The sequence below is a fragment of the Tamandua tetradactyla genome, chromosome 22 (genome assembly GCF_023851605.1).
Source record: "Tamandua tetradactyla isolate mTamTet1 chromosome 22, mTamTet1.pri, whole genome shotgun sequence".
Lineage (NCBI taxonomy): Eukaryota > Metazoa > Chordata > Mammalia > Pilosa > Myrmecophagidae > Tamandua > Tamandua tetradactyla.
Genome location: NC_135348.1, coordinates 31,612,346 through 31,639,279, shown reverse-complemented (window position 1 = coordinate 31,639,279; position 26,934 = coordinate 31,612,346). Strand labels below are relative to the sequence as shown.

The 26,934-nt window shown below is 33.0% G+C and overlaps 1 long non-coding RNA gene across 4 annotated transcripts in view; it reads left to right on the top strand.

Annotated features, from left to right (window-relative positions):
* The window catches only part of LOC143666091 (uncharacterized), a 118,309-nt gene that overhangs the window by 50,845 nt on the left and 40,530 nt on the right, over nucleotides 1–26,934 (top strand). For 3 of the 4 annotated variants that reach the window (XR_013167372.1, XR_013167373.1, XR_013167375.1), the window contains one exon: nucleotides 524–668. The exons of the other annotated variant lie outside the window; for it this stretch is intronic. This is a non-coding gene — a long non-coding RNA (uncharacterized LOC143666091). The remainder of the gene's footprint in view (nucleotides 1–523; nucleotides 669–26,934) is intronic. 4 annotated transcript variants of the gene reach the window in all.

The following is a 26,934-nucleotide window of genomic DNA, read 5'->3' as shown; positions in this document are numbered from 1 at the left end:
AAAAAGGGGAATTTAATAAGTTGCTAGTTTACAGTTCTAAGGCTGAGAAAATGTCCCAGTTAAAACAAGTTTATAAAAATGTCCAATCAAAGGCATTCAGAGAAAGAAACCTTGATTCAAGTAGGCCAATGAAGTTCAGGGTTTCTTTTTCATCTGGAAGGGCACACAGTGAGCACAGAGTCATCTGCTAGCTTTTTCTCTTGGCTTCCAGTTTCATGAAGCTCCCCCAGGAGGCATGTTCCTGCATCTCCAAACGTTGCTGGCTGGTAGACTCTGCTTCTCATGGCTATGTCATTCCACTCTACTCTCTTTGAATCTCCTACAATCTCCAAAATGTTTCCTCTTTTATAGGACTCCAGAAACTTCTCAAGGCATGTCGTCACCCAATCCAGCTTAACAACCACTCTTGATTGGCTTACATGTCCAGGGAGATGATCTAATTACAGATTCAAACATATGGTATTGAATAGGGATTATTCTGTCTTTATGAAGTGGAATTTAGATTAAAACATGTCTTTTCTAGGGGATGTACATCCTTTCAAACCAGTACAGCCACTTTGGGCTTCTCATGCCAGTGAATCAGCAGGCATGAAGGGGAATTAATGTTCTCTCTGAGGTGATTGATCCCGACAATCAAGGGGAAAGAGGACTACAACTACACAATGGAGGTAAAGAAGAATTTCTCTGGAATACAGGAGATCCTCTACGGTGTCTCATAGTACTACCATGCCCTGTGGTTAAACTCAATGGAAAACTACAGCAACCCAGTCCAGGCAAAGCTACTAATTGCCCAGAAACCTGATAAATGAAGGTTTGGGTCACCTTACTGGCAAAGAACCATGTCCAGCTAAAGGGCTTGCTGAGGGCAAAGGGAATATGGAAAGGGTAGTAGAAGAAGATAGTGACAAATATGAACCACAACCACTGACTGGTTACAGAAATGAAGAGTGTGATTTTATGAACATTTCCTCCCTATTTTTCATGAGTATGTTTGCATTTGTACATAAGCAACTATCTTGTTTCCCTCTTATCATATGACATAGTTGTATTGTTCATGCCATAGTATTTAAGTCACAGGATGTGAAGTTTAAGCATGAATGTTGCCTAAGGACTTGCACCGTATTCTGGAGAGATATGGTGTGTTTCCAGTATTGTGAAAGGTGAGTATTGTTAGGCAAAACATATGTCTGTTATTGTGTTCTATTTGGAAATTAAGCATGTTTCAAGGTAGAGTGTATAGCTGCCAAGTTGACAAGGGATGAAATGTGATGGTTAGGTTCTGCTGTCAACATGGCCAAAGGATTATGCCCAGTTGTCTGATCAGGCAAGTACTGGCCTGACCGTTACTGCAAAGATATATTGTGGCTGGTTGATAGACCAGAAGTCTGGGGTATTAAATCATCAGTCAGCTGATTGCTTCTATGGCTGATTACATCTGTGATCTACTTAACCGTGTCTCCCACAATTGGATAGTCTGATCAGTAGAAGACTTTTAAGGACGAAAAGAGACTCTTTCAATGCTTCTTAATTCAGCGAGACTCTCCTGTGGAGTTCGTCCAGACCCCTCATCAGAGCTGTCAGCTTCACAGCCTGCTCTGCAGATTTTGGACTCTTCCATTCCCACAACTGGATGAGAGACCTTTATTAATGTCATAGTTACGGATATCTCCTGTTGGTTCTGTTCAGAACCCTGGCATAAGTTTTAGTTCTTTATCTCCATGTTCAGCTGGGGATAAGGTATACAGTTTTTCTCTTTTTGTACAGATACTCAGAAATTTATTTGGGCAATAAAATTTCATTTAAGGAAATGCCACTAATTTATATTTTTATAGAAGCATTATGCAGATAGGTACTTTGTGTACTATATGTCAATAGTTACTGGTGGATAAATTGTTCTAAGGTTAATTAGATATAGGAAACTGAGTTCAAAAAAGCAAATCTATTTCATTCACAACTGTGCAGAATTTTAAGTAAGCCAATCTGAGCAGGGAAAATAATGCAGTGGGAGGAAAAATTAGGAACAATTAGTGAGAAATCACATATAAATTGAAGTTTGTAATCATCTGTCCAGGTTTTGAAATTCCACATCTGCTATGTCCTGTGTTATCATATATAAAAGTAATCTGTTTAAACTTGTTAATACATTAATAGAATTTAGCAATTATACACACCCATCCTTCAGAAATATTATGAAATTTAGCAGTATGTTAATAAGAATGCTGAATATAATGTACATCAAATCTTAATATTGACTAAATTTTTACATATTTAATTTCACTTAATAGTAGCAAAAACCCCATGAGGTAGGTATTATTTTCTACTGTTTTAGAATTCTCATAACAAATATATATTTTTTCTTTTCCTGTTTTTCCCATTGGTGTGTTCTAGTGGCTAAATAAGTGCAAAATGAATCATAACTCAGTAATTTTTAAATGAATAAATAAAATAAGAAAACATGATAAAAATCTATGCAGTTTGAATTCCAAATCTGTAAACTTAACCATAATACATTGTGGATTTCAAAGAAAAGTAAATTTGTTTTCTTTGTTTTAATTTGTTTTATTTTTCTACAGTCTTTGAAATCAGAAACTTTACCCATCTAAACTAATGTGAGTGCTATATTTTTCCTGCTTCTTTGAAATTCTGATATTTATTTAATAAGCAAGCATTTATTAAGTAATGACTATGTTTGAGATACTTAACTTAAAACTAAAAGGTTAAAAAAGGAAAAAGGCAAACCTTCTACTCTCAGTCCCATTATTATAGAACCAACCATGTATATAAACAAGTATTTATAAAACATATTGAAGGTGCTCAAGTATTTAGTAAATACTTATTGAGAATCCACCATGTGCCATGCACTCCACTATGAGCTTATGAGACAATGGGGAAGAACAATTGCAAATGGGCATGTGCTTTGTGCAAACTGAGAAGGGAGTTTTACAAAAGGAAAGCAGGTAATTAAAAGACCACAAGCAGGTGATTAGAAAAAAAAAACCCAGGTTCGCCATTTCAGAAAACATTTGTTACTGAATATGCAGAGCATTGCAAGTAAACATGAAATTGCTTGTGTCTACATTTATTGCATTGCATTTCAAGGCATGGCATTTCATGGGACCTCAAAAATATTATTTGAAGAAGTGAGTGAATGATGCTATGGAGAATTCTTTTAAATGACTAGAAATAGAAGAGATTTGGTTTGGGAACAAAGTTTTATTGTTTACACTGGATTTTCTTTAATTGGGAAAAATGTTCTCATATGCTTCTAAATGCAGTCTCTCCTATTTGTCTGTGAGGATCAGAATAGATTATGGTCAGAAAAATAAATTCATAGCTGACCAAATTCAATATAAAGCTCATGTAAGGCATACACATTTATTTCTGTGTAAGAAAAAATGGGTAAAGGACTAGCTAGTTGTAATAAAATTTGAGTTAGTAGAAAGATTTTCTACCAAACAGACGTTGTTTATTTAGAAAAATGTCACTGTACACTTAGAAACATCTGTCTAATGAGCCATTTGAAAAAATAAGCGTGAGTTAAAGAAAAGGCACATTGGTAAAGTATATTTCGATCCACCAGGCAAAAATTGATGAATCAAACTAGACATCAAGGGTAAAAGTAGACTCCCTAGATTGGCAGATTGCCATAACTGACTTTCTTAATTTCTCCACTGCAATTGTCATTTTATAGCCAAGTCTAATATATAATGGTGCCGAATTTTTCACAGAAAATATTCTGCAGTCAAAATAAGCTTACAATTTCAACATGCTGCAGAAATTTAAATATCAAGGTAAATTATTTCACAGTCTTTCCAGAGCCTAAGTAAAGTGGGGTGTGCTCCTCTGAGGAAACAACTACCTAACACCAAAGGGCTTCCTCGAGTCACATTGATTGCCCTTAGTTTACCATGACATTGTCTTTTCCTCAAACCTGCAAGGCAGGAAACTAATTTTGTCAACATCTAAAACCTGACTCTGTGTCTCAGAAGAGCATTCATCTTAACTAAGTTTGTAAAACGAATGTATACAACTAAACTCACCATTTACTTATTTATACCTGGGAATTTGGGGCATAAATTTGAGACTAAAAAAGTCATATAAACTATGTCGAAGTAAAATAAATGGTGGTAGAATTAATTGAATATTTGTGGTAGATAGCAATGATAACCTCAGTTGTTTAACCCTTCTTTTAGCTGTAGCTTTTGTTATGTATTTATGTGATTTCTTTAAAGTTTATCCTGTGTTATCCCCTGGCTTCCCATTTTGTACTACTTGTGCAATAAAAATAAAATTCATATCACTTAACAATCAAGGTATAGAAAATGCTGAGACACTCAAATTCCATCCTAAGTCAATCAAAAGTATGATTTATGGGATCTTGAAAGCGATTTAAATATATCACTTACATACTTTCCATTCCTACTAATAACTGCACCTGTTTCTCATAAGCTTGTTAGCATCATAGACGTGGATCTGATTACAATAATATTACATGATGAAATCACCCAATATGAGAGGAACATTGAACATTAAACCAGATGAACACCCATGAAACTATTAGAATATCTATCTAAATATGAAATTATTATATAATATGTATGTATAACTATTATTATGAATATTACATCCATAGTATTAAAAATCAATAATAGAATCCTTCTATATAACTATCAAGCCATCCTTTTGATAGGATGCAGGCATTTAGAAAATGAGGGAGTCTTTCAATTGGAAACTTGATGATGTTCTTCTCTCTTTGATCTGCCATTCAAAGTTGACTTATTTTCAAACTACAATACCATCTGTCTCACAGATTGAAACATTTTAGCATTTTGGCAGATAGGACAGTCTTAAGGGAGGCTCAATCACTTTTGTCCATAATTACATTTTTTAAAATGACTTGATCTCTTGTGACATAATGAGGCTTTTAAGAATATAGTGTTTTAGTTAGCTGAATCTTGCCGAGTTTAAGGTTATTTAATCAGAGTTCTTTAAAGTATACATTCGTTCATTTCATTTTTCCAAAACTTCACATATATGATTATTAAAGGGTTCAATTATTCTGAATGTGAAGATTTACTCAAGGTCATACTCAAATATCTTCCATCTGTCTTACCACAAATGACATCTTTCTGCAATAAAAAGGCTTTTACAGTCTTGATTTATAGACCTCAAATGCGCTTAACTTACATAGGAGTAAAATATGGTCCAGTAAACATATTTGAACATTACCAATATGATATGATGGCTTGGGATAAAGTTCGCTCTGCACATAGGTGGGATATTTGTTGGCATAAGCATGGCTACCTATAAAAATATATAGGAGTCTCAACTTAGTAGCTTGTTATCCTTGTTGCTACGCCAGCAATTGAGATGTGTTTTTGTCTTTGTTTAGTAATAGGGATGGTTTTTGTAAACCTGAGGGAGAATGAGATGTACACTTAATGCTGATTCTACCTGTCCAATAACAATTGTAAATTGAAGTAGAGCGAGCATATAACTGTTGCATCCACTAAAAAGAAAGTTCTGGAGAAATGTCCCACTGAGTAACAATCTGTTGTGAACTGTGTTGTGATGGTTGAAAATAGAGCTTGTGACTAAAGTCTCCCAGGAAAAGTCAACACATGGAGAAATCAAAATGATGGGACACTTTGTTTCACATACAAAAGGAGGTTTATAGTGAAAGGATCCAAACAGTTCAGCAATGCACACATGACAATATAGCCCAACCTTTAAAATACACTAGAAAGTTGTTTCCGTGACAAATAAAAGGCACCCACCCAGTATGGATGCAACTGCTACATCTAGTAATAAAAAATTTCTGATATACTGGCAATGCGATCATCAAGATAACTGTAAAATAGTTTCTACATGCCCCAAGCTGGCAACTCTTTGGAAAAAAGTGATGTGTGACAAAGCTTGCTTCCGTATTCACTATATAATGATAGCATCTTTATGCATTCATTTTAAAAAAAGAAAATGAAGATGCAACCTATCAGTTTATAATAATGAATATGCATTCAATTTCCTTTAGTACTGAGTTGATTTCTTCTGTGAAAAAATATTTGCTTATAGTGTACTGGAATTGGGTAGTTAAGGGTCAGAAGAGAATATTTACCTAATGAAATGAAATTTCAGTAGACTAAAGGAAGAACCACAAAGATAAGTAATGATGGCTTTTATGTTATTATTTTGTGAAAGGACACAGAGAAAAAGCTGTTCTCAATCTTTACTTCTTTCCCTCTTTCTCTTTTTCTCTGTGTGCTTGGGTACTGCATGTATGTTTCCAACTCCTTAAGCTTATTTAAAAAAAAATAAAAGGAATCACATTTAAATGTATAAGTAAAAGGACTCGTTAACTAAATTATAAGGAAGACATTCTTGGCAGTAATGGTTAAAATTTATTAAAATAGATGACATTTTAAGATTGTGTCATTTCTTCTCTTCAGAGAAACAGAAATAATGACAGAAATTCTTATTTTACCTGAATGATGCATATATAAAAATGACAGAAAACTGAATAATAAACTGGAAATTATCTTGAGGTCCTTTCATCCCCTTGATTTTCGAAATTGTTGGCATTAGTGGTAAAATATGGCACGATTATGTAAATTTGCCGCCGTCCAGCCGCAGCAGAGGGAACGGGCTTGAAGGTGTGGAGGGTCGTCGGCGCGAGAAGAACACCAAGAGACAGCTTAGAGAATTTTCCTCTGAGAAGAGTTGCTTAGATTTATTTTTGCTTAACTGATTTTATACCCTTATTTTTGGCAAGGAAACAGGTATCACAGAATCATGGTTGTGTCATGGCTTACGTTTTAGGTAAAGTTACAGGTTCAGGGAAGCAAAGCGAAAGTACACGTTTTGATTTTTTTAGGAACACTTACACAAGATTTTAATAGCAGCAGGATATTGGCTTAAACCCCAGACATTGTGTTTGCAGTTTTCTGAGTTTAGACTTTCTTTTCCTATTATTCTACAGGTGAGGCAATATGTCAAGACTTATTTTAGTCTGGTTAAAGGTTAGCTTGTTTTGATTAAAAGGTTACATTGTTTACTTAGATTTTTTATTGTTTTATAGCAATGGACCGGTGCCGTGGTGGGGAGTAAATTTCTAGGATGGCTCAATGCAGGGTTTTTTAATTGTAAGTGTTTACTTTCTATGGGGTACTTTTCTGTGACTTGTTCTAAAAGCACTTTTGCTTGCTGTATTTGCAGCATGACTTGCTTAATGGGGGCGTCCCAACTTAATTTTTTCTAAACAGTCATTAACAAGGTTTTGCAATTTGTACAATTTGTATCATTTTTTCCAATTCTTTTGCTTTCTGATTCGTTTTGATATAATGCTTGGAGCACAACCAGAACAAGAAACACACAATTAGTGTCGTTAATCCCAGTATTTTTCTATTACACCATTTTATGCCTTGTCCTCTTTTGGGGCGTTGAAGGCCTTGCCACCACCCTTCCTTCCAGGGAACCGTGTCAAACCAGGGAGGAAAAAGAGGACGCGGCATAAATTGGATAATTCCATTAAATAGCTAGGCATGGGGGGCCACGGTGGCTCAGCAGGCAGAGTTCTCGCCTGCCATGCCAGAGACCCGGGTTCGATTCCTGGTGCCTGCCCATGAGGAAAAAAAAACAAAGAAATAAAGAATAGCTAGGCATATTTGATGTGGATAAGAAAAGTGAAACTTTTCATTTCTGCTTATAAATGTTTTTGACTCTCTGAAATTTGAGATAATATTTTATTAGTAAAGGTAATCATAACTGTACACAAATAAGATCTGTAAAATAAGAACTCTGTGTAAATTAATCTGATCTTAATACTAGTATGGATGTGTAATACTAGAAAGGACAACCTATAGATGAGATCTTGTACCTTCCATAGCAACTATATAACAATTTCACATTCCAAGGTATTTTAACACTTGCTTATGTTGCATTTTAGTATATATATTGTGTGCCCAGTTCTTTGTTGTAGTTTGCAGTTACTGTATGTACCTGTTAGATATATCAAAGCCATTCACGAAATAACTTCAAATAAGTGAAATATTGCAACAGCTAAAACAAACTTTATGGGTCTTTATTCAATAACGAATGGCAATGCAAGCCAAGTTTGGACAAAGAAAGCATACTTATTAATCAAACCTGCGATTGGCATGTAAAGCTTTATAAATAAAAGAATATACAGATTAGTGTCTCTCTAGTATAGCTTTTGTCAACTCAAATAAATAAAGAGATCATCAAGAAGCCAAAGGTGTTAAAGCAATAATAACCGGAAGCATTCAGTCAAACTTGCTCTTGAAATAGAAAGAACACAGGAAGACCTACAAGTCTTGGACAGTTAGTTCCTCTTACCAGACTGCATTTGCTTTTATCTCCTACTTTCTTTATCAGCAAATACAAGTTGTACTGCCTATACTACACGCAGAAGGAAGAAAGTGCATTATTGTATGAAGCATCTAACTAACTTCTGGAACTCTACAATATAGAATCAGTAACAACGAAATGTAAACAAATTCAGTGTTCTATAGTACTGTATGTAACTTTAAAGATGACAGTCAGAAAAGAAAACTCAAAAATTAGTTTTCTAAATAATATAACAATATTGCATGTCCTAGTATTTTATTATGTGGTAAGATACCTTTTGTGAAAATTTGCTTATTAACCTTTGTAGTTTATCTGTAGATTCTATATTTAAAATCATGTGACTGAAAATACTGATTTTATTTCTCTTTTTCCATGTTTAAAATTTCTACTACTATTAATTTTAAATGTATTTTACTTAACAATAATATAACTATATTTACTTATTATTTTACCTTATTTAATAGGCTATTAAAATAAGCTGCATAAAAGTGGTGATGGTAGGCTCCTTTCAGTGAAAAATAGTCCAATATTTCACCATCGACTAGGGGCATCATCTATACATTTTTCTTTTTAGATATTGCCTATCAATAAAATATATTCCCATTTAGTTTCCAATTTGACAAATGCATTTTTAAACATAAAATAAAGCTGAATTGTTTTCAGTACTTTTTTTCTCCTATGTTAAGACAAACAAATATTTTTATTTCTTTCTTCTTTAAAGTGGAAAATTACATTATTGAGCTAATTTTGCATTATTGTAATAAGCATATTTGTATATATGTGTGCATAAATTCATGCATTGTGCTTGACTGGTTTACAAGTATTTAAATTAGAATTTCTGCATCTGTGTTCATAAGTGACATTGTCCTGTAAACTTCATTCCTTATAATATCCTCATTAAGCTTTGGCGTTAAGATTATCCTAACTATACAATGTTTTGAGAAATGTTTACTTTTTTGGTAATTATCTGGAAATATTTGTATAACTTGATTTCTTGTTGCAGTTCTTATTGTTTCACCTGTCACTGTGTATCGTTCATTTAAAGGAAATGGATTTTTGTGGTTTTCTTCTGATTGCTTTTAAGACATTGTTTTTGATTTTCAACAATAATATCAGATGCATCCACAGGTATTTTTTTATTGTTTTTGTTTGATGTTTATTAGATTTCTTGAGTCTGTTACTTTTGCCTTTCATTAGATTTAGGAAAAGCATTAGCCATTAACCCATCAAATACCACTTCTCTCCTGTGTTCTGGTACTCCCTTCTGTAAAGGTTTTTACCTTATCTCATATATCTTTTCATTTGTTTCTGCTATGTTATACCTTTATGTCTCTCCATGCTCCCATTTGACCATTTTCTTCAGACCTCCTTGTCTAATCAATCTTCGTTTACCATTTCTACTTTACTGTTAAAAATGTTATCGATTTCAATATTTAGGCTATTGCGCTTCTGTGTACTGGAACTTCCCTGTACTAGAATTTTCATGTAATTTTTTAAAGGTTTTAGTTATTGGAAATTTTCCCCATCTAGATTTTTATTCCATTGATTATTAACCATTATTATTTTAATGTTCATGATTGATTAGTCCCTTATCTGGCTCCACTCTAAATCTGTTTCCTCTCTTGTGGGATCTTGTTATTATTTTTTATCAGGTCTTGGCTTCTTCTATGCCTGGTTATTTTTATTAATTTCTGGAAGTTGTTTATAAGATAATTTAAGGTTTAGATAATGTTAACTTTCCTCCTAAAGTTCTAAACTAAGAATAATGAATCATACTGATAGAATAGCATGTTTTCTTCAAATTCAGATGGCCTGAGGAACAAGTATGAACTCAGTAGGTAAAGTTTGGGTTACTTAAATCAGAGGTGGCAGAGCACTCAAACTCCAGTTCAACATTTTTAGAATGAAAAATGGTGTGTTTATAGAAAAAAGAGAATACAATCCTTACATATTCATTAAAACTGCCTTTGACCTATAACCCCCTGAATAAGTGATAAATATCAAGTGTAAGTAATGTTACGAAAATACCAACACTTATATAAAACCAACCCTGTATAAAATTTAAGAGAAATCTATGGTAACATTTGAATTGACAGTGGTTACTAAAATTCTTATTTTAACCTATAACTATGCTTACATTTGCTTTTCTTTTTACCATTTTAATTCACAGAAACTAGCTCTTAAATGTATCTTAATTAAAGCCAATTGTGGGTTTCCAAAGAAAAAAGAAAATAGGTACAAAGGATCAGAATCTTCTCTTGAGACCAGAAATTCCCTAAGCTCTTCCTATTGCCCTCCTTTCTATTGTCAGATCACAAATAAATTGACAGATAATGTCAGTCATTTCGTTACATTTTATAAATAAATAACAGGTGAATTAACAAATGTATTTTTATGTAGATTAAAGTCTACTTAGTAGAAACCTACTGCATGAATTATATAAAGTAGCTGTAATTAATATCTATAACTTAAAACTAATACATTACTAAGAAAAAAGTAGCAGTAAATCATTAACAATATCACAGACTCTGGTGCACCCATTCAAATGTAAGTAATTGTAATTTACGCAATTCTATCGTGTCAACACACGATCGACATTTGCTTTATTTGGACATTTCCAGTACTGTATTTTTACTTTTCAGCTATAATTATGATACTATTAGTTCACTGTCTAGTTACACCAATGATGACATTAAAATGTTTTGATCTTTAATTAAAATAGATAAACTTATAGATCTTGTGAAACTTCAAATATATAGACAATCTGAGAAAAACATGTAATTTGCCTTTTTCACAAAATCCTCCCAAGTACTCATAATCCTACAGTATTATGAGTGACATCTGCCCATCACCCAGGTGGGGAGATGCTTATGGTTTTAATAATTATCATATCCATTTCTAGACTTTTTCCTGTCAATGTTAATCATGTATCCAAAAATATTTGGTTCTCAGGGAATTTCATTTCATTGAATTCATATATTCATATATTATCCTATTTTGGGCTTATTTTTATTTTATTATATGTCCTATCAATCTTGATGTTTCCAACTTAAGCATCAGAAAAAGCTGAAACACTTTATTTTCCTGGCCCTTACTTTTCATCAACAAATATACAGAGGGCCTACTATGTGCCAAAACTCTTATAGGCATGTGGGAAATATCAACCAATAAAGGATCAAATGTACTTACCTTCAAACAGTTTCATAATTTTGAGGGAGAGATAGATACTCCTACACGCACACACTCACATATATATATATGTGAGTGTATATATATATACATTTACATGATATATAAATGTGTGTTTGTGTGATAGTGAAATGAGAAACAAAGCAGAAAGTGAGGTAAGAAGCACTGGAAGAGGAACTATGGCAGAAGATATAGTATTCAATTTAAAATATGGTCACTCAGAAAGGCATCATTTAAAATGTGAAATTTGAGTATAAACCTAAAAGAAGTGAAGAAATGAGTCATATATCTGCTGGAAGTGGAAAAAGATTACAGATAATTACAACCATGCAAAATCCTGAGGCACCAATATGCCAGGCAAGTTTGATGTAGAGCCAGGTTTCCAGTTTAGCTCAGGCAGAGAAGTGTGAAGAACAGCACACGATGTAATGAGGCGCTATAAGAATTTTTTGAGTAGAGGCCTGAATAATTTGGTTAAAGTTTTAACAGGATTATTCTAGCTGCTCTGGGAGAATAGATTTTATGTAAGTTAAAGAAGATGGAAGAAAACAGGTGATGTTTCAATGTTACAATCTGGAGATAATGGTGGTTTGAATGTGGAAATACTGGAACTGGTGAGAGGTGGTCAGTTAAGGATATAATTTTCAGATTGATAGGCAATTTATTTGGGGATTGGATTGGATTCTGAGAGAAAAAGAGGGCTTGAAAATGACACAAAGATTTGGGGGCTCAAGAATCGAGTGAAGAATGTTGCAGAAGCAGATTTGTAGGGTGAGCAAATGTGGAAAAACAGGAGCTCAGATTTAGACGTCTTACATTTGAGTAGTTTACTAAGCATCTAAATAGAAATAGCAGAGATATGTACTTGTTACAGGCATAAATTTAGAAGTTTGAGCATGGTGATATTTACAACTATTTGGACAATCGGATAAGATCTCTGATGAAATAAAGACAGGTAGAGAGAAGAAGTGGTTGTGGGAATATTAGTTGCAAATATGCCTCCAGTTCTTTACAATTCTGTGCAACCATGCCTTTTCTAATGCAAATTCACAGTTTCTTTTATTAAGAGGTGTTTACCGAAACTCTTGGGATCTTGGCCAAACGCCAGACAATCTTTGGCCAGCATAATTTAATGGAAGTGTTGAGTTGGTCCTCTAGATACCTTGTTGTGATTCAGATGTCTCTTTTGGAAGTCTGTTGTGAAAACAAGGCCAGGCTAGCCCTCTTGCTGCTGAGAAGCACATGACTAAGGCCACCTTGATTGCCTAGGCCACCTCATCTGCCGACCCCAGAAACGCAAGTGATGCCGTACTGACCAATCTCCCGTCAAACCACACAGCCACTCAACAGACATATGAATGGACAGTTGAAATAAGTCAAACCTGCCAGTTCACCAGAACCACCAAACAACCAATTGACTCTTGAGCAATAATAAATATTTATTGTTTTAAGCCACTGAGTTTTGGGTTAGCTTCTTACTCTAAAATAATTTCCTGTTACCAGATAATCAAAGAACAAATATTGAGGACGTTCCAGTCAGTAAGGGCTTAAGGAGATGAAGATAACAAAAGAAAACTGAGAAGCAGCAATCAGTAGGGATGGAGGAAATTCAGAAATCCATAGTGTCTTTTTAACTGAGGGAAGAAAGTGTTGTAAAAGAAACATTTATCAACTAAGTCAAGTAAAATGAGGGATAGAAGATGATCAGTGGTTTTAGTAATGTAGATATTATTGTCGATCTAATTTCAATGATCTTTCCCTAACCAGAATGAGAAAAAGATGAACTTGGTAAAAGACATTAGTGACTACCACATGAATTTAATTATACATTATCAAATTTTGAAATTCCTGTTAGTCTCAGTTTGGCTGAATATGTGTTTCTTCTAAGATAACAAGAATGTGTAACCCAATTAAAGCTATGAAACAGAAACATCTGATTAAATCTTTAAATCATTGATAAAGGCTTTGCTTTATACATAAATAAAACAATGAATATTCACTTATCCTGCGATATAAACCATCACCTACATGATTTCCATTGTAGATTTCCTTCATCAGGTCAAATGACAGGTCCGTGTAGCATCACACATCAGCATATTGACAAGATTTCAAGGGAAAATGCTGGAAGAATTATTTAACAGAGCATTTTTAAAAGCATAAAAATGCCCCTTTGTTTTATTTTGACCAATTAGTTACATTGAAGTTGGTATGGAAAGTAGTTTTTTAGACCACTATAGATAGATTTTGTACTAAAAGTTGGTAATAAATCGGATTTCTCTTCATCTACTAAATAATAGACCTTGGATTTTTCTGAGAGTAAAACTGATGGGTTATTTAGGCAGATATCTTCGTGAGTTTTGCTGAAATGCACACAGATTAAGAAAGAGGATTGTCCATAGTGGATGCCTGACGCTATTGCTTTGCTGCCCACAAGGCAATGTTTCTCTCCTCTGCTCCCCGTGGCACTCTACAAAGATCCAGTGAGCCTCTCTCAGTATAAACATGAGTTGGAAGGCAGACTACTGAGTAGGTTACTCAGTAACCTTTGCACATCCATGCCCAACAGTGGTCAGAAAGAAATAATTCAAAGTGATTAAAAGTAGCTCTGTCTGTGTGGAGGAGAAGAATCATCCTAATTGTGCCCTAGGGAAGAACCACTTTAGAGGGATTCCTGTGATGACTTTGAAGTAAAAGTAACTACTTTGACCCTCTCGCCAGGTTTCACTAAGTAGAAATGTATAAATTTCCTTGGACTCAAGGGAGAGAATAAGCTGAATACCTACTATAAGAATTGATTTCTTAATCTCAAGAGGCAAACCCCTGCAGAACCTTTTGCAAAACAAACCATGTGATTTCAACTGAGTGACTCCATTGCATTAAAACTAAATTAGGACAATGTCGATAAACCTCAAGAAATGAATGTCCTTTGAAAGAAAGCAAGTTTAACTTATAATTTTGCTTAAAGATTTTTTGCTAAAAATAATCAAATAGAATGTTTTCATTTAATTTTAAAGTAACCTGAGATAAATTTGATAAATGGCTAGTCGTGATTATATGTTTGGAAAGCATACGATAGTATTTAGTTTCTCAAAGCTGTAGGAAAAAAGTAGTTTGTCATTCTGCTCTATTCTGGATAGAGAGTGTAACTCCTGTATTTAAATTACTGCCAACCAATAAGTTAAGCACTAGGGAGACACAGTCATGCAAACAGATCTGTTGGTATGAATTTCCTTTATTAGTGGTAGTTTCCATTCTGACAGACCTAGAACTCATACATTTAAAAATAAGTGCTTACTTAAATGCTGTTTTGTTCCAAATGCAAGATATTTCAGAAATTATATATATCAACAGGGAATATTCCAGCTATTTAACTATAAACAGCTACACAGTTAAGACTGGTATAATTCAGAAAAATTTTTTGTATAAAGACCTTGATTCAACAATATTTAAATGAAATGTTCCTTATTCTGTTTTTTTGAAAAATGTATAACAAACATGCTAATTGTACTGATAGGCTAACACCATTGCTGATTTTAAAAAAATAAATTAAATTATAGTTGGAAGTTTACTTAGAGTGTTGTTAACCATCTTGTGTTTAAAAAGTAATATTTAATTTAATTTCTGCAAATTTGTTTTCCTTCATGGTTTAGAAAGTATTAGCGTCTTAAAATAGAACTTGTTTCTAGTTCAATCTTCAAGACATAAGGCATTATTGCTAAGTATTACAAATATGCAGTTTTATGGAAAATACTGGTAGGCATAATTTTAAGATAATATAAATGGTTTATTTCTTCTTCTGTTAAATGTTTATAGACAAATGAGATGTACGCACGGAGAAGATTGAAATGAGTTACAGTTGCGTGTGTATGTAACTGGATATTCAAATGAGCATTTCAGATATGATAGTTTCCATCAAAAATCACCTGTTTCACTATCATCATGTTTTTGTTTGTTTGTCTGTTTGTTTCTTTTACTAGTTTTCTAGGAAAGAATTACTAAAAAAGCAAACCAAAAAACCACCCTGTACTATTGCGGAATTATAAAACGCAATAAAAGAATGACATTTGTTTGCAGTTTGCATTCTCCGTTGTCTACACAAGGTCCCTTATTTATGTTGTTTATTTATTTCCCAACAAGAGCTAATGGGAGAATGCTGAGTGGAATGGAATATGTTACATTTTTTTCTTCTTCATATTCTTACTAGTTGTTGACTGCTATTGGAAAACGACCATATGGTGTAAAATAAAGATTTCATTTCGGCATGCTGCAATATGTTCTATTAAATCTGTAAAGAAAAGAAAGTTGGATAGAAAGGTCATAAAATGTCTGGAATGTACCATACTGAGAAAGAAGTTGTTACTAAGTCATCTCATGAATATAATAATATACATTTCAATATGTGCACTAAATGAAATAGATTTGAAATATTTTTAAAAGATGCCTTCTTTATGCATAAATGTATTATAATGAAGCAAGCTGTATGGAAGAGTGGATATTTGAGCCTCAAAAGAAACATACTTAAGAGCTTGGGTCCATTCATGCATTCAGCAAAGTGTATTGATTACCTACAATAGAGTAAACACCAGGCAGAAAGATGTACATATTCAGACTCTGTTCTCCAGAGGCTTATAATCTACTAATGGAGGTTATAGACACATAATCAAATAACCATAAGTATGCAGTTGTCTCTGTTTTTAGTACAACTCCGAAAGTGATATTCTGTGGACTCAGAGGAGAAAGCACTTAACTCTGCATAACAACTCGGGAATGACTTCCCAGAGGAACTACCATTTCAGCTAAAAGTTTTGTTACCATTATTCAAATCACCAAAATCCCAAATCTATATTTCTATAAATTTAGAGGAAAAACACACAAAAAATAAATAATGGCTTTACGACTTCTAACCTTGTGGCCTCACAATCTATTTTCTACAGAGCAGTCAGATCAAAACATAGATAAAAATAATCTATTTTTTTGCTTTAAAATTTTCAGTCACTAGCCATGAGCTCATGGTCAATAATGCTAAATATGCCTGAGTTCTTGATTGTTCTGTACATATCTCATCACCTTTCCCTTCACATTCTCTACTCAAGACATATTGTCACTGCTACCCTTATTTCATCTTCCTGGAAGGCACTTCATCAAGACATCCACAAACTTTATTCTCTCTCTGCATTTCAGAATCTGCTTAAATGCCATATCATGAGAAAGTACTTCCCTGATTACCCTGTGAAAAATAGCTTCACCTAGACTAATTTATTATGTATTCCCTTGACCCTCCTCCATATAGTCTCCATAACAATTATCTCTACTTAAAATTGTATTAAAAGTAATTGATCATTTCCCCCAGACCCCATTAGGCCAAGTGATGTTTCTGTCTTATTTATCACCCACCCTCAGAACCTGAAACAATAACTTGTATATATCAGGCACATAATAAAATATGTAAATTGATGTGAGAATGAATACATGACTGCCATTTGGAAATGGAGTACCATATTGGAGCTTCTTTATCATTAGTTACAGTGATATAACAAATAAATCAAAGAACAAATACATGTTCTACAAGGTTGCATTTGTCTGGTGAAGAAATATCAAATGAAGAAAGAGAAATTAGAAGAGATTATGTAAACCAACTAAAAAAAGAATCGAAAATAACGCAAGGATCAAAGTAGAGAAATCAAATCTTGTACATTCTCAAATATCTTAAGGTCTTCCTATTTTAAGTTTTACAAAGTTCATTTTTACTTTGAAATAAAAATTGTGTGGCTTTCCCCCTTGTTTGCTTATAACCATCCCAGCAGGCATTGGTTGCAAATATGAAAGGAGTAAATTCCCCCCATATGGTTTCTGCATTATCCATATGAGGGTAATCAAGCAAACCAGCTAGGGAAATCAAAGTAATCAGCTGGAGACTGCCTTTTGCTACAGCTAAACAGACCAGTTCAAACAGTATGCTTTCCTGAAATGTCATTTTGCAAAACTGGTTTTGCTCTCCAGAAAATAAGAATCTCTCCTTATGAAAATGATCTGTATGTAAAATTACTAACACATTCTACTCTTTATATAAAGATACTATTTCAGCATTAATTAAAATGTTTTTGTGACACCTCTCAGTTACCATTTTGTTTACCAAATTGTCTCTGCAGCAGATCAAGTCAAATAGCTGCAAAATGTAATTTGAATTCTTCATTTCCATAGTGAACTTTGTGAATATTGTTCTGACCAGCTATGGAGACTTTTAATAGAAAGTGTCCAATTTAAACAATAATATCTAAGACTGTATTATTTTCACATATATTGCCAGCATACGTTTCCTATGCATATAATTTATAAATACTGCCTTTAGTTTGTTTAAAAATAGCATAAAACATTGTTTTCCTATTCTTGATTCATTAAAACTATTATTGATATTTTTACTAAGGTAATGTAAGTTGCCAGCATTATGGAAGCAGGGACATAGAGAATTTTATACACTGTTTTTGTGACTTTATCTAAGATCAGTTTGAAATACAAATATAAAAATAAGAGTGTAAAATTTTAGCTAGATGAATAGTGCAATGTGATATAAATATATATATATAAAGACTATATATATTATAAATACTGTAATACTATGTATAATAAATAAAAAGGGAATATGATTAGAAAAATTAATTTAAGTGACTCAATAGTAAAACATTTTGTACTTCTAATTCTGGCTATAGCAGTGCATATAGTATGGACATGTTTCTCATATTAAGCAACTATGAAAGTGGGAAAAATATATGAGGTAACACTTTCAAACATAAAAAAAAAAACCTATGCTAACTATACTCCTTGGAAGATGAAAAACCCATAAGGAAAGTTCCATGCTATACCCACCAGAAAGAGACCTGCTCTTTGAAAGAACAAACTCAAGTGCAGCAGAGTTAAAGGCGACTTCCATTAATTGAACTACCTCCTGGAACAAAATTCAACAGCAATCAAAAGAAGATGGTCCAATCCTTAGTCCATGAAATGTATCAAGACAATGTCCAGCATATAATAAAAATGTCTAGAATATGAAGAAAGAGGAAAATGTGACCTACAATGGAGTGGGGTTCGGGGGGTGGGGGTGAGGAGAATTCCATAGAAACTAGCTCCAAGTTAATAAATAATCTAGAATTAGTAGACAAGGCCTGTCAAACAGTCAAAAAGAATTTGTTAAATAGTTTTAAGGAAGCCAAAAACAAAGATGTGTGAAAAGGTAGATATCTCACTAGAAAAATGATACTATAAGAATTGAAACTACAGACATAATTTTATATACTCTACATTATATTTATTATAGAAATAATTTTCACTTGATAATCAACATTTACTGGATGGGAATAACAGCAGAATGGACAGCAGAAGGTATGTAAACAAGAGAAATTATCCAAAATGAAAAAACAAGAGGAAAAATTTTTGAGTAAAAATAAACACACCTCAATGAATTCTGGGACAACACCGAGAAGACTATGATACATGTAACTATAATCTAATGAAAGAAAAATGAGAGAGAATGAGGCAAAACTATTTGGAGAATTTCTTCTGAAATTTTGATGAATATAATTTAAAAGTTACAGAAGAACAGAGAAGCCCAGTGAAATTAAGTAAAAATAAAACCACCCATATGCACACCATTGTTTAGTTGATGAAAATCAGACTTAAAGAAAATATCTTGAAATGCACCAGAGGAAAAAAGAAATTTTATTCATCAGAACAATACAAACAATGGAAGATACATTCCTCAAAAAAACAAAATACAGAAAACAATAGAATGATATACTTAATGTGCTAAAGCAACTACAAGGAAAAAAAAAAACTCTGCTAAACCATGACTCCACTAGAAATATCTTCCCAAAATAAGTAAAAAAAAAAAAAAAGTATTTCCTTCAGATTGAATGTAATGGTAGAAAAGAACATATGTTTCTACTGAAAGGAACGAAACGTAATTATTAAATAACTATTTAAAGCAAAATAATTATATTGTTTCCTGCTGTTTATAACAAATACAGGCGCAAAATTTACAATGAGCATACAACAGGAGTAGTAAATGGAATTATACTTTTATAAGGTTGATAGATTTCACATGAAGTAGAAGAATATCAATTATAAATATAGCCTGATACGTTAAAAATGTATGTTGTAAACTTTACTGCAACTATGTTAAAACAATACAAAGAGGTATAACTAAAAATCAGTTTGAGGATAAAAGGGGGAAAATGTTAAGTTGGCCCCAAATAAAGTAGGAAAAGAAGAAAAAGTTAGATGGTACAAAAAAAAAAAAAAAATAAAAATAAATAAGGGCGGGCCGCGGTGGCTCAGCGGGCAAAGTGCTTGCCTGCTATGCCGGAGGACCTCGGTTCGATTCCCGGCCCCAGCCCATGTAACAAAAACGGAGAAACAGAATACAATAAAACAAGAAAATGTTTAAAAATGTTTCCCTTTCTTCCTTCCTTCCTTCTCTCTGTCTTTCCTTTAAAAAAAAAAAAAAAAAAAAAAAAATAAGAAGCTACATAAGGGTACTTAAACCCAAACATATGAATAATTTCATTAAATGCAAATGGACTAGCCTTCCAAATAAAAGACAGAGAGACTTTTAAAAAATGATATCTAAAAGAGAAACACTTTAAATTTAATGAGTGATAGGATAAAATAAATTAATGGAAAAATATACCAAGAAAACTGTAAGTATTTGAAAGACGTTGTACCTATGTTAATACTAGTTTAAGAAGGGAGTATTATAAGAAATGAAGAGAAGCATTTCATAATGTTGAAAGCTTTACCCAGGAAGATGTAACAATTCTAAATGTATCACAACTAAAATACATGAAGAAACACAAAACTAAAGAGAGAAATAGGTCAATCCAACATCAAAATGGTAGAATTTTCACTCTACATTTGGCAATTGATAGATAAATACTCTAAAAATATCACTAAGGATATAGGAGACCTGATGTAATCAATATTTATACAATAGTAACTTGATTAATGCAAACTATTTTCTTTCCAGGGACATTGAGACAGTTCATCAAGGTAGACCAAATTCTGGTCGTTAAAATACATCTCAATATATTTGAAAAGATCAAAATTTCATAGAAAATGTTCAGGAGCTGTGTTTAAAAGATTTTCAGTATACATAATATTAGGAAACATATACATGTGTTGAGGAAATAAATGTGAAATTTGGTGGTAGGAATGAACAAAATAATGCATATCAAATTCATATCATCGTTCTTTCATCTGAATGGATATTTTTGAGTGTCTACATGAGAAAGACACTGTTTTCTATTGGGTAGTGTTCAAAAAAATGTTTGAGGCAGAACTACGTCTTTGAATATCTCAAAACCTAATGAATTACTTTAGATCTATTCATATTTTGTATATACAGAACAGATAGAATCATAAAATTACTACTTAACACTTTGTAAAAAGTGAGGAAAAGTAATATAAATAGAATAATGTAACCATCTATACACTATAAGTTATTTAATCCAATTAAAAACTAAATTATGCTGAAGAATAAATATATAAAAATAAAAGGCTTCTTCAAGGGCTCAAAATATTCTACAAAATTCATGATTTCTAGATCAAACAAATTATTTGGCAAAATAGCTGTCATCTAGAAATAGCATAATTATGTAACAGTTTCTGTTTTTTAAATTTTCATATATAATCATAGTGAGACTTTAGGTGACTTGAAGCTAGGGACCCTAGAAAAATGTGTTCTTAAACTTAATCAATTCCCAGGATCATTCGTGGCTAACCCTATAATGCCACAGTCTTTTGAGAGAAAATATTGCCTTGATCACGCATTGATTTGGGACTTCTCCTAGATCTTAAACCCTGAGTCAATAATCCCCATTGTTTAAGCCAATCCACTGTGTGATACATGTTTTTGTGGCCAGGAAATTAAAATGAGGTTAGTCCAAATTCATGTATAAATTTGAATTTTGTGCTGAAAAGGAAACCCATTGAGAGGATCAAATCTATTTAAATTTCCATGTGCAGTCACTAGGGATAATTATTATGAAACATGTTGCAAATTTCAAATAAAATGTATAACCAAAGAGTTGAAGGAAAAATGCTGATCTATAACCAGTATCTCTCATACAGGCTAGGCTGCAGTGACTGAACTCCATGTTTTCCCATTGCTGTGATACGGTTCTTATCATTTTACACAAGTGATTTTTTAAAAATGGAAGCACCAACTGTTCATCATATCCTGATAATACATGTAATAATATACTATTTAACTTTATTTTTCACAATGTATTTCTATGTGAAATCTACCTAAACATTCATTCTAGCTGCAGCATAGCCCTTACTCTCCAGTTCGCTATAATACTGTATTGGATAGTCTTAGCATATTCTGCCAGTTCATGATGTAAAAAAACTTCACAGGATGTAAGCTATTTCTCTTTTATTCTGTTGTTGTTATTTTAGAATAAATTTTAAAATATGCATTTATATTTTACAATAAGGAGTCATCAATGAAGTTTTCTTAAATGTAAAAATGTATAGATTTCAACTGAAAGGAAAAACTTAATGAAACTAGAATTCTCAGCAATTGCACTTTCAATTTAATGATAAAGTTTAATACTAATTTTTCCATAACTGTTCTTATTATTTTGCTGTATAAAAACCACCCAATAACTTGTGAGATAATTTTTTATTATGTCCATAAATTCTGTAGTTCCAGAATTTGGACAGGGAGCAAAAGTAATGTCTTCTCTCCAGAACTTCTGAAACTTCAGCTGAGATTATCTGAAGACTAAAATCATCTGAAGTCCCAGTCATTCATATGTCTGGACAGGAAGAGTGCAAAGATTCAACTTAGCTACAACTCACTACCAGAGCATCTACACAAGTTTTTTTCCCAAGATTTGAGTCCCTCACTGGACACCAGTTGCCTCAGGGGAGTCAAATATTTTACTTGGCAACTGAAAGCATGAATGTTACCCCAAACAAGGTGGAAACTGGGTGACCTTCTCTGGTCTAGTTTGAAGTCACATAGCATAACTTCTGCTGTACTATATTGTTTGAAACAAGTATAAGTGCATTCATAAACAACAGAAGAAAAGATCCTGTCTCTAAATGAGAGGAATATTAAATAATGTTCAGTGAATTTTATAAACCAACAATTTCTAAACAGAATTATGTATTTTAGACATTGCAACCATTTTCTATAGTGCATCAGCAGAATTACTGGAATACTTTACCCTGATATAGAAATTTATAGATAATAAAGTTCAATACCCCTCATTTATATGTGAGAAGATTAAAAAAATGAGTACTCATCTTTGAAACATCATGTATGCACATATACATATACACATGTTGTATACCTAAATAAATTGGTAAAGCAAAGCATATAAACTAAAGTATATAAACTAAGTCCCCTAATATTTTAAGAGCTACATCTTATTTTAATTTCATGCATTACATCTTTAATAACATTTTCCAATTGTTGAATTGTCTATAATCCAGAAATTGTTTGCATAAACTATATTGCAGTGATAGCCTCCCTTCAACCAAGTCCATTTTATCACACAACATACTGGATCCTCTGCAAATAGATGATACCAATATCCCTATGTATAATTCTATCTGTGTCATCTTTGTTAAAAACAAAGATATTTGAGCTCTGTAGAAGTGTTTTGGCTACCAGCCAACATGGACTCAGAGACTGAATACAAACTCTCTCACTTGAAACAAACGACAACAACAACAAAAGCAGTGATTAACATACAACAAACAGAGTGGTTCAGTGGTAGAATCCTCGCTTTCCATGTGGGAGACCCAGGTCTGATTCCAGGATCATGCACCTAAAAAAGAAACAACAGTGCTTTACATGATCCGTAGAAGGTCCTCCCCACCTAAAATATTCTTCACTGTACTGAGCAGAATATGTCTATGGGGAAACTATCCATAGCTGCTGAAAGAACCACCTGAAAGTACAATATGAATCAGTATTGACACATGTACCAGGCCATGAGTAATGCTTGTTCCCACCAGCCCAGCCATACTGGAATTCCTCATAATTCAAGGACATTGGTTAGAGGACACAGAAGGAGGTTGAACGCTGCTATTGTCCTACCTAACAACAAGCTCTGGGTCAAACTACTTTAATGTAACAGTTTTAGAATGTAGGTAAACAAAAATAACCAACAACCATAGGTAATATTTTCTGTCTGGCATCCAATCCCAAACACCAGACCTGGTTGACAAAAATTTGTATATTGAAAAATATATTTTTATTAAGTATGCTGTCTGTGAAATTAAAATGTTAAAACTTTTAAAATATTAGGAGAGGGCAGTGTGATGGTGGCTCAGTGACAAAATTCATGCCTGCCATGCTGGAGACCTGGGTTCAATCCCTGATACTTGCCCATGCAAAAGAAAAAAAAAAAGGAAACAGTTCATATTCTTTGCTCTACCAATTTATTCAGGTATTATGTATACACATAGGGTCCAAAGATGAAAACTAAATTTGTGTTTTTAAATAACCCACATTCAGGAGAAAAGTCAACCAATTGAAACTGGCCTTAAACTGACATAGATGTTAGAATTAACGGACAAAGACATTAAAACACTTATAATTGTATTCAATACGTTCACAACTTGAGAAGACACCCTTATATAAACTATGGGGCACAGTTAATAGTAAAATTATATTAATATTGTTTCATTAATTATAACAAATACACACTAATGCAAAATGTTAAAAATAATAGAATCATGTGTATGAGGGGGTATATGGGAACTGTGTACTTTCTGCACGATTTTTCTGTAAACCTACAACTTCTCAAGTTACAAAGAAAAGGAAAACAGTAGAAATATCCTCAAAGTCCAGGGAAAATATTTTAAAATGATGATTCAATATATACAGATAGAGACAGTAGAAGATACAGCGTTCACCTTGGAAAAGAGGAGGCAGCATTTCCTCTGATTCAAGAGGGCACTGACTGTGAAGGTGGGCGCTGTTCTCACCACTGGCTTATCTTTCTATCCCCTTTTCCCTTGGTAGAGAGTATCCTTGATGACCTTTCTAATGGCCTTTTCCTGCCAGAGAGTTGAGGCTGCTTTGACCTAACATTCATTGAGACAAGAAATCAGTATGATTCCATAATGTAGTGTCCTGGTTAAAGCAAAGGCTATTAAACTGCTGCAGAAAAATTAAATAACCAAAACTTAAATAGAATCATGTAAGCAATTTTCAAAATAAACCTGAATTGAAATTCTAGACTGAAAACTATAAAATACACAGGGGAGAATTAGAGAGAAACATATTTTTGCAGAAGAAAAGATTAACAAACTTGAAGTCACACCAATGGATATTATTGTTTATTAATGTTTGTCCTTTTGTGATTTAAAAATAAGAATGTTAGAGGTTTTTACATCCAATGTATGAAATAAGTCTAGTTCCCAAAACGTAGCATGGAAGAAAGCCACAATACACCAGGAAACTTATAGTTCACACTGGCACATGTACACATACACACACACACAATATAAATATATATCATTTTAAGCGACTGAAATATCATAGCATATTAGTTCCAAAGCTATCAGCTTCCTTACTAACATAGAAGTAATATTCATAACACTTTTAGAAACTGTTGACGTTCTTCTAGAAATTTTATATGAATTTATGCAATTTACTCTGCATGTTTTACTTAGAAAAAGTAAATCATTCAATGAACTGGATTTTAAACTAATGATTTTGGCTACTGCTTCAATTAAAACACAACAGCTCCCAGAACTTATGTCAGAGATAATGCATATTAGTGAAAGAAAACTTTTGTTCTAATTCTATGAAGTTTTCAAACTCCGAAGAAGTAGTAATGAAGGCAGATATATGCCAGCATAGTGCAGGTGTATTGAAATGGTGTACAAAGCTGGTACCAAATTGTTAGTTTAGGGAAGCAATTTTTAAATCTCTTTAGCTCTAATTTTTCATCTGTAAAATGAAGAGATTATGTGTACACAGGTACATGTAAAACAAGAAAAAACTTCACACTAGCAGGTGCTTCAAACACAAGCAAAGCCTTGCATAAATCAGAAGTTGGGTTCTGGTAATAATGCTCATTTACTCTATTGCTTTTCAGTTTAGTGAGTAAAAATTATGTATTAGGTACTGAGATTTTTTTTTTGAAGAGCAATAAAGGGGAAGATCATTTCTGTATCTAAATAGTTGGTATTTGAGTAGAATTAATCACAGCACTGTGCATGGTTGCATGGGATTGTGGGATGAGTGTCCAACCTGGGACTCAGAGCAGTGTTCCGAGAAAAGATAATACCTTACCTGCAGCTTGAGGAAGGAGTAGGAGTTGAGTAAATGTAGAACACTGTGATAGAGGCAACTTATCAGAACGGATTGAAATGTGATAATTTGGTGAACAGAAAATTGCTTAGTATATGTATAGCTTATGAATGAAATGGCAGTTGAAGCTATGTATTGGCCATAATGGACATTTGTGGTTATTACTCGTTCAGGGAAAAATCTAGACCTTTTATTAAATTCTGGTGTCCATGGATACAATTTACTCTTTTTTGTGGCATCCGTATTTTGAGCAAATTCTATTTATATAATGATACACCAATATCTGTAAGTTATGCTGAACACAGGTGATGGTGATTTATCTCCCCAAATTCCTAGAGTCCCAGTGAAGGAGTGAATCTGCAAAATAGAACATCCTTCCCACTTTAGAGAAATGCTATTAACATGAATATCTTACATTTTAATATTAAAGATAAATATTTCAACAACATTAAAATACACATTTTAGTAATTGGATTCCATGGGCCACTCATTGTTTAAATTTCAAAATAATACAAAACATGAAAAGGAAATTGAATTTAGGATTTCTCTGCCAAGTCTCATCTTCCCCCAATGCCCAGATTCCCTAACCATTAGAAGTATATCTATTTGATTCTGGCAGTGAAATCATGCCTCAACCTAATTTTCATCTTTAATTGAGCAAGTATTCATCTGTTATCAGCACTTTGAGATTTCAGTGGGGCATCTCTCTAGACTTTGATGAAGTTTGTAAGAGCTGAAAATACCTTCCCTATAAACAACAGTGGTGATAGGAAAATTTAACTTGAAAGAATGTATTAAACTACTGGGAAATATTGTATTAAACTACTGGGAAATATTGTATCATGTACAAAGATTAGTTAAACTTGGTGACAAAACTTAGAATTGCTGAAATAAAAGTTATTATGATACATGCAAATATTCTTCAAGGTAAGTGGAACTTAGCCTATAGATTTTCAGTATCTCAATCCCTTTTCCAGAAATGAATACTTCTTACTATGATGTAAATAAAACTTGGGCCATCCAGCTTCTCCTCTCAAATTCAATGCTCA